Source organism: Podarcis pityusensis (assembly GCF_964106645.2).
Source record: "Podarcis pityusensis genome assembly, chromosome: 1".
Taxonomy (NCBI): domain Eukaryota; kingdom Metazoa; phylum Chordata; class Lepidosauria; order Squamata; family Lacertidae; genus Podarcis; species Podarcis pityusensis.
The window spans coordinates 130,980,354-130,996,022 of NC_138028.1; the positions used below are offsets into that span (position 1 = coordinate 130,980,354).

General features: G+C 44.1%; 1 protein-coding gene and 1 long non-coding RNA gene across 3 annotated transcripts in view; both read left to right on the forward strand.

The window, feature by feature from the left end:
* The window catches only part of PARD3B (par-3 family cell polarity regulator beta), a 599,449-nt gene that overhangs the window by 280,582 nt on the left and 303,198 nt on the right, over positions 1-15,669 (forward strand). The gene's annotated exons all lie outside the window — the stretch shown is intronic.
* LOC308484895 lies at positions 10,429-15,419 on the forward strand. The gene is made up of 3 exons (XR_013990156.1): positions 10,429-11,305; positions 12,530-12,643; positions 14,787-15,419. It is a non-coding gene; the product is annotated as an uncharacterized lncRNA (long non-coding RNA).

Consider the following 15,669-nt stretch of genomic DNA (forward strand, 5'->3'; position numbering starts at 1 on the left):
ACTAATGCGTGTCGGGAAGGCTCCACGTTCCAGCAGGTTAACACAGTGATCTTTTCCACTTCCTAAGACCACACTGGTTGCCAAATTATGTTCCTTTTTTTCCTGGATGTCTGTTCTTTTAGAGAATCTGATGGTGTTGTCCTGAACATTCGTTGCATGAACACCAGAAAAAGTTGAATTCTCAGGAGTGTAAAGTTGGATGTAACTCATGAGCTAACCACAGTTAACTGGACAAATTGTGGTGGATCTCACAGATTATGATTAGCAGAACCATACTTCCCTAAGCTGTCTTAGTGGCAGGAAGGTATATGGCGTTTCCATGCGCTCTGGCACTCATCACGGTGTCCCATTGCACCAGAAGCGGTTTAGTCCTGCTGGCCACATGACCCAGAAAGCTGTTTGTGGACAAACACTGGCTCCCTCGGCCTGAAAGCGAGATGAGCGCTGCAACCCCACCTTTGACTGGACTGGGGTCCTTATGTTTACCTTAGTTTTAATAACCATAGATAAGAATTGACACGTTTTAGGGTTTGGTTGTAGTGTTAACTGTGGGAGTTTCCAATCTTCTCTTCATGTGACCATGCAACGGGGGGAAGGAATGAGCACATGTTCCCAAGTCTCGCTGTGGCTCATCCTTGTATTGGTAAACCATGGTTTAGCATTACTTGTGATCCATTTGTCAAGTTCAGGTATTGCTTACTTCCCTTAATTTGTGTTCTGCGGTAGATACTTGGAACCTTCACATACTTGGAACCTTAATTTATGATGAGCTCTTCTTTCAGGACTCTCTGTTGGGGAAGAAAAAATGGTTTATGAAAGCTATACAGTGGTACCTCAGGTTAAGTACTTAATTCGTTCTGGAGGTCCATTCTTAACCTGAAACTGTTCTTAACCTGAAGCACCACTTTAGCTAATGGGGCCTCCTGCTGCCGCTGCACCGCCGGAGCACAATTTCTGTTCTTATCCTGAAGCAAAGTTCTTAACCTGAAGCACTATTTCTGGGTTAGCAGAGTCTGTAACCTGAAGCATATGTAACCTGAAGCATATGTAACCCGAGGTACCACTGTATAGAACTGAAGCTAAGCTAACTGGACAGTGATTGTTCGGATCCCCTCCTAAATCCCATCTTTAGGTTGTCAACTTTCCAATTCCCTGGTATGGAGACGGACTTTTGCAACAAGTTGCATATTTTGTTAGACAATCAGCTGCTTCTTTTACATTTTCCTTTAAGAACTATTGCGTCTGTGCAAACTGGACCTCGAGACTTGTTAATTTTCAATAAACTTCAACTCTTGCCAACTTTATTGGACTTCATTCTCCTGTTAAATTCAGACGATAATAAAATCCTGGTGACCATCGTGTCCAGCATCCAGTGGCCACAGTGGCCAGCCAGATGTTTGTGGGAAACCCTTAGCACTCTTCCCGCCCTCCGCTGTTTCTGACAACTGGCATGATACCAGTTCAAGCACGGTATCTTTTCTACATCTTCCCTAATGAAGTCAGACACAAATAATTAATTTGGATACTCTGAAATATCCCTCTCATCCTTTAGAACTCTTTTCACTCCTTTGTCATCTAACAATCGAACCACCATCCTGTCCAGCTTCCCCCTGATATATTCTAAAGATTTCTTCCTGTTGGTCTTAATGTTTTTAGCAATAAAGGTAAAGGGACCCCTGACCATTAGGTCCAGTCGTGACCGACTCTGGGGTTGCGGCGCTCATCTCGCTTTATTGGCCGAGGGAGCCGGCGTACAGCTTCCGGGTCATGTGGCCAGCATGACAAAGGTTCTGGCGAACCAGAGCAGTGCATGGAAACGCCGTTTACCTTCCCGCCGGAGCGGTACCTATTTATCTACTTGCACTTTGACGTGCTTTCGAACTTCTAGGTTGGCAGGAGCAGGGACCAAGCAACGGGAGCTCACCCCGTCACGGGGATTCGAACCGCCGACCTTCTAATCAGCAAGTCCTAGGCTCTGTGGTTTAACCCACAGCGCCACCCGTGTCCCTCTGTTTTTAGCACTATGTGTCTCCAAATTCTTTATTTTTTTGTACTCCTATCATCAACATACAGAGTTTTGGCAGAGTTTGTGCTCTCTCTATTCTCAATTGGGGAAGGCTTCCATTTTCTGAAGTCAGCCTTTCTGCTTTTGATAGCTTCCTTGCCTCTGTTCATTAATCACGCTGGCATCATCTTGATTTTTTTTTTTTTTTAGTACATTTCCTAATCTGTTGATATACATTCTAGCTGAGCTTCTATCATAATGATTTAAAATAGCTTCCCAAGTGCCTTGGAGAAAGTTAGCCCATTTAGTTCTCCCTTTCAGCTTCCTTCTAAATAATCACCCGCTTTTGAAATAAAATGCGACGGTGTTGGACTTTCTTCCCAACTTTTCATGTGCATTGAATCTGATAGGGAATAGAGTCTAGCAGGAAGTGAGAAAAGGAAGGACTGGAGTCAATGTCTAAGTCAAACGTCCCCAACCTGGTGTCCTCCAGATGTTCTTGGACCATATCTCTGCTCACCTCTGACTGTTGGAAGGTGATGGTGTTGGTGGTTCACTGCCATTATGAATGAATGAATCTTTATTTGCATCAGCCATCGGCCATAGCAATAAAACAACAGTACGATATACAAAGAATAGAAATAAAAAATCAATTATATAAAATACATTTTACAGTTTTGAATCAATAGTCAAATAGTGGTTCTTATTCTGATAGCCCCAGCTAAAAACCTTGCAACCTTTGCTCTCACCTGCTCATCTTGATCTGCCAAGAGAAAGGACACGGTGGCAGTGGTTGGGCGACCCGGAATGGACAATAAAAGAGGGGTGATAATCTCATTCCTCAAGTCTTTATAAAGAGTGCAAGCGAGAAGGGCTTGCGCCACCAATTTGGTACTGCCATCTCCACAGGGACATAAGCGTTTTTCGTGTTGAATCTGTTGGAATCGTCCCTCAAGTACCACCGAGGGCAATACATTCAATCTTGCAAGAGTAAAAGCGCGCCTATATTTTAGAATTGCTAGGTTATGCAGATAGGGTGCCAGAGAGTCGAAATGAGTAGGTGGAAAATAGTCATACCAAGGGCAAAATTTCCTTATTGTGGCCAAGTTGTTCTGACGCTTTATATCATTTAGGCGCTGACAAATTAGACTGTTTGCTTTACTAAAACCCAAAGTGAGTAGCTGTTGTGGTGATAAACCAGAAGAGTAAAGTTTTTGATAGACAATTTTAGTCCAGGTGCTCTTGTGACAATCTTACAGCAGTAGGGATATTAGACCAGGGGGATTTGAGTTTAGGTGAAACCAATAGTTAAGTGTCTTAAGCCAGATCTGTAATTCTACCGAGGGAATTATCTTTTCTTCCCTCAATCCTAGCCCTGTCCAAGAACGGCCATAGCTGGAGTATTAGTCACAGCTGGTAAAAAAAAACCCCAAAAACCCCTCCCTTGACCACTGAGGACACCTTTGCTTCCAGTGACAGTGTTGAATCTAAGAGGTGCCCTCAAGCTACATACTTGCTCCTTCAGGGAGAGTGCAGCTCTGTCAAGAACAGGCAACCTGCCAGTTTCCCAAACTTGGGAACTGCTTGCCCATGGGTTTCTGTCTTATTAGGATTCAGCTTCAGTTTATTGGCCCATCACCAACCCCCCCCCCCGGCCACCTTCAAGCAACTGTTTAAAACCATTGGGGTCGAGATGGTACCCTGAGGGGAACCCCATATGCCAGGGGGCTGACATACAGTCCACTCAAAGTCACTCTGTGTTAATGATCTTGCAGGTAGGAATGGCACCATTGAGGGAGAGTGCCACCTTTTCCCACAGAGCTGGTCCAGGAAGACAGCATGTTCAGCCGTCTTGAATACCTCTGAGAGATCAAGTAACAACAGCAGGATTGCGCTCCCCCTGTCAGGATTTACAATCTCTCCCTCACACCAAGAGAGGGAGCTGGTGCTTTTATAGTGCTTTTATAATGTCCAGATTTATTGCTATTTACACAGTAGCTCAGTCCGAGCACACAGCTCAATCTTCCTCACTAGATAAGTCAGTTGAGCCCACTGGAGGGTGGGCTCTTTTCCAACAGGAAATACGCCATCGGCTGCTGCTCCTCTTGTGGGCTTGACGCCAAGCCTGAACTCTCCGAAAGCGAGGAGATTCCCGAACAGACCATCCAGCTTGCATCTCCTCCTCTGAAAGCTTGTCTGAAAGTTGCAGCTCCTATGCCTGCCTTAAATTTTCCTGTGAATTTATGACTAGCATTCCAGGGGAGGAGGGACTCGCTTCACTCTCTGCCTGTGAAGAAAGCAAACCTCCATCTCTTTCTGCCTCCCCTCTCCTTGGGCCTCGGATCCCTCACTTTCACACTGGGAAGGAACATTTCTGACACCCCCATCCATCAGAGCATAGCTGTCAAGTGTCCCTTATTTGAAGGGACAGTCCCTTATTCCAGCGCCATGTCCCGCTGCTGTCCCTTATTGATGGATGTCCCTTAAATGTCCCTTAGATTATGTCCCTTAAATTTCAAAGGAAGCAGCTCCTCTCGCTCCCTCCCTGCCAGCCAAGGAGGAGGGAGGCTCCAACTGTGTTGCTTGGCTGTGTTGCTCACCCATTAAGAAGTCTAAGAACGACTGGGGGGTGGAGCTTGCATGCCTTGTGTGTGGCTAGTTAATGCAAGCTGGGGGGGGGGGTTGAATGCTGGATGCCATTTTGTTGCATGTGCTGCTGCAAATTTTGCAGTGCAAAGCCAGGCCGGGGAGCCATCTTAAGTTGAGGCTGCATAGGCCTTGTGGTGCATGTGATTCAGATTCTATTCAGTTGATCCTCTGGTTTCAAAGTTGGTTGGACAGTGTTCTCAAAGCTACCAGCATGAGTTTGACCAGACTGCAGGAGGACAGGAAGACTGGAGTGCCTGGAACAGGTGAGGCTGCAGGTCCCTTATTTTCAAATCTGTAAGTTGACAGCTATGCATCAGAGTGACCAGGGCCAATTCATCTCCAAAGCCGGTCAAGATGATCTGTATCTTCTAAGAATGTTTGTAGCATGGCCACTACTGTCTCAGTCAACTTACCCAGAAAAGGAGTGTTGGCCGCTAACCTATAATCGTCCAGCACAATTTGCTCTGAAGTTCTCACCTTTAGGGAAGTTGTATAATAACCTCTCTTAAAACCAGAGGCATCTCTCCTTCTAGTAATGAGACATTTACTAGTCTGAACCCGTGCAGTGAAGCCTCCCTGGCTAGCTTTAATCGGCCAAGGGTCGAGAGATCATGTGGATGGATGCATATCAGCAAGTACTTTGTCCGTGTTCTCAGACTGCATTAACTGAAATTGATCCCACAAAATACTCTCAGGTGGCATATTGGACACCTCATTTGGACTTGCTATAATATCAGCATCAAGGTCACTGTGAAGTCAAGCAATTTTACCCTCAAATGCAGGCAAACAAGTCACGCTGGGTAGCCAAATATCTAGTGCTTGATGGGCTGAAGCACATGTCAAAAGTCCTCGGACAACTTTAGAAAGCTCCATCTCTTGCAAATCACCCCATATCTTGGAAATCATGAATTATATGCAGTTCTGCTCATCAAAGGGTGCTCAAATGGGAAACTCTTTCACAGCACCTGGCTGCAAAGCACCTGCAAAATTCCCAGATGATCTCAGCTTGGCAAATAAACATTTCATTTCTGTACTTAAATCCTCTTATATTCAAAAAGACTTGAATCTTGCGGATACATTTTTAAAACTCCTCTGCTGTTAGGCTGCCTTCTAGTCTTTTAAGAAGTTGCATACCCTATACAAACATGCTGACTTTAGAACAACAACAAAATTATGAAATCTTCTGAACAAAGGGAGAAAGGAAAATGGCCTTGGCAGCTTATTCGCCATGTCAGAACATGCTTCTGTTGCAGCAAAGCCATTTAGAATTGTGGAGTGCTTTTTAATTTGCTCTGCATTACCCCACCATTGACCTCTGTCTCTTAGCTCGATGCCTCTAGTCAGTGAGTGTCTTTTCAAGTTCTCCGTCCTGGTTGAGAGGTCAGCAGATATGCAGGAGGAAAGCCGTGGGTGGAGGTTTGGGGGGGGGGGTCTGTTCCATAGAGACTTGAGAAGTTGGCTCTCGTCACTGGCAAACGCTGTGAGCTACTGCATGCCACTAAAGAAACCTGCAGTTGCTGATGAGTTCCTAATTTTCCTTAATCCTTTCCCTGCAGATGCTAGATTTTTTTTCTGCTTGTGACACTCCTCTGGCAGTGGGCATGCTGGAACCACTGATGCCTTGGACTTAATGAAGTTGGAACACTTCCCAGATAATACATCTGCCCTCCTAGTTTTATACCTCAGAGGACAGGAGGAAGATTAACAGAGTACTACTTTACTCTAGTTGTGATGCAGACTTGTAGAATTGGCTACTGTCAAATGCTCAGCAAACAGGGGGGGGGGTGGTTCACTCCCATTACCTTACCTTTTCACTCGGCATCTCCTCCTCCCTCCATCCTTCCACTGATGTGCCCACAGGTAGAATGCTCATAAAGGTAAAAGTAAAGGTAAAGTCAAGTCGCAAACAACTCTGGGGTTGAGGTGCTCATCTCGCTTTACTGGCCGAGGGAGCCGGCGTTTGCCCGCAGACAGTTTTTCCAGTTCATGTGGCCAGCATGAGTAAGCCGCTTCCGGCGAACCAGAGCAGCGCATGGAAACGCTGTTTACCTTCCCGCCGGAGCGGTATCTATTTATCTACTTGCACTTTAACATGCTTTCAAACTGCTAGGTGGGCAGGAGCTGGGACCAAGCAACGGGAGCTCACCCTGTCACGGGGATTCGAATCGCCGACCTTCCGATTGGCAAGCCCAAGAGGCTCAGTGGTTTAGACCACAGCGCCACCCACTCATACCTTGATGTTAAAGATCCTCTTGAAGCCTTCTTCTTAATACACTACCTTCTCATAATCAGCAAAATTTTTGCATGGGGGCAATCAATCAGGCAGCTTTTTCATTCACTTTCTGAACTGAGTTTTAGTTTAACTCAGTGTTTCTGAAACTTGGATCTCTAGCTCTTTTGGGACTACAATTCCCATCATCCCTAGCTAGCAAGACCAGGGGTCCGGGATTGTGGGATTTGTAGTCCAAAAGCAGCTCGACACCCAAGTTTGGGAAACACTCATTTAACTTCCTTGTGGTATGCGGCAGTGTTTTTCCCCCTTACAGTGGTACCTCGGGTTACATATGCTTCAGGTTACATACGCTTCAGGTTACAGACTCCGCTAACCCAGAAATATTACCTCGGGTTAAGAACTTTGCTTCAGGATGGGAACAGAAATCGTGCTCCAGCGGCGCGGTGGCAGCAGGAGGCCCCATTAGCTAAAGTGGTGCTTCAGGTTAAGAACAGACCTCCGGAACAAATTAAGTACTTAACCCAAGGTACCACTGTATTCCCTTTGCAAGAGAACCACTGAAGGTGGTGTTATATGTGTGGCATTCTTTAGTAGAACAAAGAATGGTACTTTTCCTGTTTTATTTGCAGATCATTACATCTGAAAATCCACATACTACATGCAGAGTTTCTCTGGTTTGTAGGATCTGCAAACCAGAGAGGTCATGGGTCATCATGTTTACATGGCAGAGTATAAGGTACCTGAACAGGAATAGGTGGAAGAGCAGCAGAAATCATCAGTAACAACAAAAATACAAATTCCAGAATGGCAAATGGCTCTGAAAAATGTGGCTTTAGGACCACGTGCATGTATTATCTTTAATAGAGAATTCGTTTTAATTTAAGATTGAATTTTCAAGCATTTTTGCATTACTTAGAAGCCTGAAATTTCACAGATAACCATTTTAATTTTAAAAATCATTAAAGCAATCTTTAGGTTGATAAGAGCCACACATTCTTTGTTGACATCAAACATTATTAATCAAATACTTTGTTCCAGATTAAAATTTGGGGATATACCGTTCAGCATGCTCCAGTCAGCAAGATTAGTGCTACCAGTGTGTAACGATAAGGAACCCCACTGCAGTGACACATTAATATAAACACAACTGACTACTGCCGACTGTATATGTTTAATGTGCAGTAGGGAACTGTGTGTTTTTCTTATAGAACGTAAGAAAGAAGAAGCAAGGTTCAAATGGTGTTCAAAACACACTTATCCCAGCTGTGCGACAAATAGTGTCCAAGTACTGTATTTTAGGAGCCAAGTAGATTGCACTTATAAGTCTGTTCAACTGAAGTTACTACAAGGAGTTGCCTCCAACTGAATTGCAGGCCGGCACTCACACATCCATCTGAATTACTATACTTATCTCAACAATTCAAGTTCAGGCTAGATTGAGTGCATATCTATAGGAATTTAATTTTACATCAGATCAGCTGCTTACTTTCACCTTTAAAAGGGGCACATCTCAGCTGACTGGAAGAAGAAAGGGACATGCTTGAGGAATCCCACACATCAAAAAGAGAAATTGTTCTCCATGAAATATTTAAGCCTCAGACATCACACCGAACAATAAACTGTAAAGAAACTCATTATACTGGAAGTGTGAGACTCGGATAAGCCTCCTCAAAAAGAGGGCCAAGTAAGTACTCCAAGATTATAAGGAAGGAAGGAAGTATACTTAAATGAGTTGGGTCAGCTATTTTTAGGCACAGAAGTTTCTAAGAGACACTTTTGCTGGAATGCTTAAAATGCCAACCGTGGATACGGAATCTTTAAGCAGGAAAATATTCTAATAGAGTAGAAAGCCGTGGACCTCTAATGAAATGAGATACAGAAGTGCTGATACACAATTTTATGGACAGCAAGGGTTGCCAACTTTTTTGGAGCTGTGGGCACATTTGGAATTTCGAGAAAGTTCCGTGGGCACCAGTCACAAAATGGCTGCCACGGGGCCGTGGATAACACAAAATGGCTGCCACATAGAAAAGGGCATAAAGAATGACTGGACTACAAAATGGTGAGGGTGCTACTCTCAACGACAGAGAGGTCACCTACATCAGCCACCACATCAGTCCTCACATCAATTGAAATGTCATCATGTTTAAAAGGGCATGTAAAACACAGGAGAGACCAAACTACCGCAAACAGGAACTGAGCAGGAAGAGCAGCTTCTTGTGCTTTTTGGATTTCTGATGGGATATATGCTGAGACCACAGACTAGGCACTTGCAGTTTTGTTCCCCAGCTCCTATATTCAGAACGACAGTGAATATGAAAACGTAAGTTCACTTGAGCTAACATCTGGACTGGTAGCCGCTAGTTCTAGACATGACTTTGCCTAGTCCATTTTGACAGCCTTCTGAGTAGTCGCTATCATTGGATAGTCTTCAGAAATGCTTCATTTTTTAGCTGCTTCACTTTGGCAGTCATCTTCTTCTTTGGTGATCATTCGTAGCCAAGTAAGATTGTCTTCCATAAACACGGTTTTAACAATGAGTCCATAAGTGACTGTGGAGGCCAGTTCTGGATCCACACATCCTTCCACAATGGGGACATTGGTTTCCGGGTGGGAGTTGATCATGCTGTGGATTTGCCAGGCGTGCCTGCCTCTTAGCACATTTCTCTCTTGAGTTCTGAGTTCGAGTGTCTTCAAAGTCCATTACACCTTTGGTAAAGGCTGTTCTCCAACTGGAGAGCTCGCAGGCCAGTGTTTCCCAGTTGTCGGTGTTTATACTACATTTTTTAAGATTTGCCTTGAGACAGTCTTTAAACCTCTTTTGTTGACCACCAGCGTTATGCTTTCCATTTTTAAGTTGGGAATAGAGTAGTTGCTTTGGAAGACGATAATCAGGTATCCGCACAGCATGACCAGTCCAACGAAGTTGATGTTGAAGAATCATTGCTTCGACACTGGTGATCTTTGCTTCATCCAGTACACTGATATTAGTTCACCTAGCTTCCCAAGTGATGTGTAAGATTTTTCAGAGACACCGTTGATGGAAACTTTCGAGAAGTTGGAGATGGCGTTTGTAAGTGTTCCATGCTTCACAAGCATACAGTAAGGTTGATAGTACAGTAGCTTTCTAAACAAGCATTTTGGTTTCCCTGTGAATGTCCCGGTCCACACTCTCAGAGCTCAGGCGATGCTGGATTTCGGCATCAATGTTGACCCTTGTGGAAAGATGTATGCTCATACAAAAAAAGTTTATCACAAGAATGATGATTGAACAGAGTTGAAGATTTTCTTAGTCTCTTCAAGAGATGAAAAGCTCAACGTGGTGGTTATGACATGTCAGCACTAAGCCATCTTACACGTCGCATGTCTCGTTCACAACTGTAACTGAGATATACGACTGCAGGAAGCCACAGCAGGGATTGCAAGCATACTCCATCCTATAATTAGAGTGCACCAGCTACCTGATGTCAGGTGTGCATGCAGGAGCCAGGCCCTGTGACCGATTGGACTTTGCAGGGCTGGGGCCTTCCTAAGTTTGTTCTGAAGAGGCAAGGTGTGGCCACACAGGTGAGGCCGATTGGTAACTCACAGCACCTGGTGGCAAGAGCCAGGAAGGGATATAAGGTCAGCATTTCCCTTCTGCTCTTTGCCACAGCAACATGTTCCCTGCCTTGCTGCGTTTGATTCCTTGCTTCTTGATTCTCAGACCCTTGACTTTGTGACTCCTTGCTTCCTGACCTTTGGACCCTTGGTTTCTTGACTTCTGGCTCTCTGACCCTCAGACTCTTGGCTTCCTGACTCCTGGCTCCTGGACCCCCGTTCCTGCTCCCACCCCGCCATCTTGCCCCCAGTCCTGGCGTCCCCTGCCGGGACTTCAATCGCCCGTGAACCGGACCGTGACACCTGAGTTGTTTTCTTTAAGGTTTAGTAGAACATGCTCCATATGGGAATTGAGAATGGTCAGTAACAATGTGCGCCATTCTGGAACCTTCATCAGCTTTCTTTCATCCCCCTCCCGCTTATCTTGATGGACCACATCAAAATAATCATGACCACAGATAAGCCATTTGAGCTTTGAGGATGGACCACTTGCCAACCATCTGTCCATTGGAATACTGCCTTGGAGTTCTTAATGTCTGCCAAGAATTTAAGTTGATGGTTATCTAGCACTGCCTTCAGGCAAAATATCGTCTCAGAATTTCATTGTGGTCAGTCTCTGAAAGAAATCACATCCTTCCTCAAGTCTTACAAGATGTTGGTGGATGATATCCCATATCCTTAAATAAGCTTTCTCCTCCTATCTGCAGAGAGCTAAGACATTCTGGAGGCGGGGGGAGGGGACACAAAATCTCTGAAGCCTTTTTGGTATCAAGCATGTGAATGTTTAAGTCTTAGAAGATCATACATTTACTAAAGAAGTAAGCCCCATTGAATACATTTGGCATATTTCAAAGGAGGCACTCTTAGTTTCTATGTGAAAATAGTAATCTGGTTTCAAGGCAATTTATGTGAAGCACTACCAAATCTATTTCCCAGCTACAACATTGCCTTTGTTTGCATTTACACAGAGGTGTACAACTACTAGACATCTGTAAGAGACACTAATCTAGAGGGACGTAGTGTTGAGTGTGTGGCCAGGGGCCACCGTTTTGAAGGGGTGTGAACCAGGGCCCCCCAGGCACCCCCAACGCAGCCTGGTCTTGTGCTCCTCTTCACACGTGTCGGGGAGATTTGCCCACCAAGAGCTGCATCGTCCGACTGCCCTCTCCGCATGGCAGGCTCCATTCACTCGCTGTGTCCTGCCCTCCAGCGCACAGGCACCCCTGGCATGCATGCCCCTGCCCTGGGCACCAGCAACCCACGGTATGGCACTGCTAATCTTTAACCAGTACATGTACTTGACTGTTGTCAGGCTGTGATTTAGTCATAGATCACTAGTTTTATTCAGCTTCAAACCTTGATCCATGTGAAAAGGGAGTACCTGGAAATATGTTAGAATAATAAAAATATTTTTTACATATTTATTTATACTCCACCTATCTGTGGTGTAGTGCCAGTGTGGTGTAGTGGTTAAGAGTGGTAGACTCGTAATCTGGTGAACCAGGTTCGCTTCCCCGCTCCTCCACATGCAGCTGCTGGGTTACCTTGGGTTACACTTCTCTGAAGTCTCTCAGCCTTACTCACCTCACAGAGTTTGTTGTGGGGGAAAGGAGAATGTTAGATGCTTTGAGACTCCTTCGGGTAGTGATAAAGCGGGATATCAAATCCACACTCCTCTTCTTCTTCTATCTGGTATAGCACAGGCCTATTCCTAAGGCTTAAGAGGCAAGTAATCAGTCATCCCATTTTTTGGAAGTAAAACTGAGGTGGAATTGTGATGGCTTGTTAAAGGTCAGTCATTGAACCCTTTCCTGCACTAAAATCTGAATGCAAATCCACCACTCTTGTGTGCTAGACAACGCTGCTTGTATCACCAGTCAAATTGGAAAAAAGGGAAAATACTTTTCTACTCCATGCTCCCACTTGAAAGCCTAATATTAGTCCACAGGAGCTTATTCAAGTTCATGGGGAAAGCACTGTGTGTTTCTATTTTCCTTCTCCAACTGAATTTTATTCTGCTTGGCATTGCCACCACCTCTCAGTTCCCTTTCCCTTGGGTGTGCACAGTTGCTTCTGTGGAAAAGAAGATGACCCTTCATGTTAGGAGACTGCAGTAATGTCATGGACAACCAAACATCTCAGTTTAGTTTCACAAGGTGAGACAAAAAATTCATAATATGATTATTTATCATTCCTTAAGCGTTCCTTCAGGAGGGAAGGGCAAGATGTAAACTGAATAAATAGATAACTAAGGAGGAAAAAAATAAAGTAATGCTTATTAAACATGGCGAGATTTGGAAGAAGTAAATGCATTTTGCAACGTTTAGTCACTAATGCAATTGGGACGGGTAACTGAGGGGGCCCATCGTCATTCTTCATTGACTGTGTTCCAACTAAGGACCTCTGAGATAGCATCTGCCATCCTGAATCTTCTATGGTCAGGTTGGGGGGGGCAGAATCTGCCCATCCATCAATATTGCTTCTTGACATGGTTGCACATTCCTCATCAGAGTTTTGGATGTTCATCGTGTATACAGACTAAGTGGAATATATTCATGTTGTAGAAGTACAGGTGAAATTCGGGTTTCAAAGGTCGATGTGTCTGGGACTGGGTTTGGGGGAGTAGCAAACTGTTTAAAATACCGTACTTTTCCATGTAGAAGACTCGATTTTTTTTCTTTAAAAATTATGTGAAAAAATGGGGGCCGTCTTATACATGGATAGCGCATGGGGTGGACATTTGATTGGTTGCTGCCGCAGCTGTCAGCGGCTATTTGGCGTGTCATTGGTTGCTGCATCAATGGCTGGTGCTGATTGGCTGCAATTGGGCGGGCGATTGGCAGCTTCTGCTGGTGAGTGGACAGAGGAGAGGCGTACAGGGGAGCGATTTCCGGCAATCCCACCCCCCAAAAACTCATCAACTCTGAGCAGTCCTCTGCAAAAACAAGAAAGCTCAATAAGTCTGTGCCCTCTCTCCCCATTTTCTTAAATTTGAGAGTCCCTCAAGACTCTTAAAGACGGAAAAGTATGGTAATATTTCAGGTCAGTAACAACACGAGTCAAAGCATGGTCCTGAGGAGTCTGGTCAGCAGTAATGGGAGAAAAACTTAATATGCCCCAATTCTTTTTACATGGCATGGCAATCATTTATATCTTGCATGAGGCAGGAAGAGTAGACAAGGACCCCCAGTCCACAGTCTCCTGCTGGACTCCAAAGATCTCTCCAAAATCTTCTTGATTAAGAGTATATTCTTGCATGTTATTTGTATGGCATGGCAATGTATTTTCCTTACATTCATGGTACAGTGGTACCTCGGGTTACAGACACTTCAGGTTACAGACTCCGCTAACCCAGAAATAGTACCTCAGGTTAAGAACTTTGCTTCAGGATGAGAACAGAAATTGTGCTCCAGCGGTGCGGCGGCAGGGGGAGGCCCCATTAGCTAAAGTGGTGCTTCAGGTTAAGAACAGTTTCAGGTTAAGAACGGACCTCTGGAACAAATTAAGTACTCAACCCGAGGTACCACTGTATTCTGAATGCTCTAAGAATGTGTGACTTATGCAAAGGCTGTCAAGATGTTCATAGCCGTTCTCCTATATTATATATTGAAAGGAGAAATAAAAACATTTTAAAACAGGATGCTAGTCCCGGTATTTAGTTCAAAAATATAGAAGAGACCGTAGTTTGAAAAGATGAGTTAATGTAATTGAACAGATCTCGAAAAGGGTTAATCAAGGTATTCACAAAATAAATGAAAGAAAATAACTGTTCTGCAGTCTATCTTTAAACTGTAGCATTGGTCAAAATTATAAAAAGCATAATATGATAATATGATGCTGAAGCACAGTTCCGTTGACTTCTTGTCATTAGTGATCTGAATTCTAATGTTCATGCCTCTTAGTGGTTATAAAGACATTATTTATATGAATGCAGAGAATTTGTCCAAAGATAAAGCTTTCAACTACGTTAATGTGAACATAGCAGAATAAATGACACTGTTCGCCTGTGTATATTCTCTGAAAATTGAGGAATGTTGTTGTCCCAACAAATACATTAATTTATGGGTGTAATATCAAATTAAGTGATTTTGGATCTTTCCCTAGTATTTCTAGATACTTTATAAATATCCTGGAGCATAACTCACTACATCTGCGTTTGCCATTTTGAATTGATTGCTGGAACATTGCTACAGTATTTATGGCAAAGGAATTTTAACTCTTCTAGGTGGGAACAGTGGGAAAAAGTTACTGCACCATAGCTTTATCTGATAAAATTATACTGGGCCTTTGTTCTGACAGCTTCAGCTCTCAAAAGATGAGGAATTTTGTTTGAACCGTGGAGAGACCGATAAGCAATTTCAGTTCAAAATGAGTCCCGGAAGCCATCTGACAAAGTTTTATATTTTGGGTTTGCCATTGCTCCCTTCAACTGCTCCAACGCTCAGAAGGATGATAACAGGATCTTTTTGGTACCTTAGAAATTTGTGGTTCAGTCCTCTGTCTTTACTTAGCACTGCAAGTTCATTAGGGTTTACTCCTAGGAGACTGGATATAGGATTGCAGTGTGAGAGATTTGTTGTGGCATAAGCTTTTTGTTGGCTTCGAGTCTGCGAAAGCTTGTGCCACACTACATCTGTTAGTCTTTAAGACACCACGAGGTGCTGTTTTTCCTGCAACAAAACTAACACAGCCACCTCTCGAAGGAGGGAAAATAGTACCTGTAACAGTGACACATTGCTTCGGTTGGAAATAATAAAAAACCCTTGATGGTATTACTGTGCACTGAGCTATATCGATCTTGGGGGGGTAGAGTGATTAGAGGAAATTGATAACCTTTCTAGAAGAGCTGGGGAATCTGAGGCCCTTCGTATGTTGTTGACCTCCAACTTCTAGCAGCTTCAACAGCAAGACTTGATGTGAGTCGCAGTACAACATCCTCTGAAGCCATGGTTCCCAACGTGGGGCACACGACCCACACAGGGGCAATTTGATTTTTAAGGGGGGCAATTTGAGAATGAGTTATTAATAGTTAATTCCTCCACGTGAATAGTTCACATTTTGAATAATAAGAATTATATGTCACGGGTGGGCATCAGGATTTTAGTGATGCATGGCCAAAAAAAGGTTGGGAACCACTGATCTATTCTAGAGGGTCGCAGGTTCCCCAGCCCTGCCCTATAGC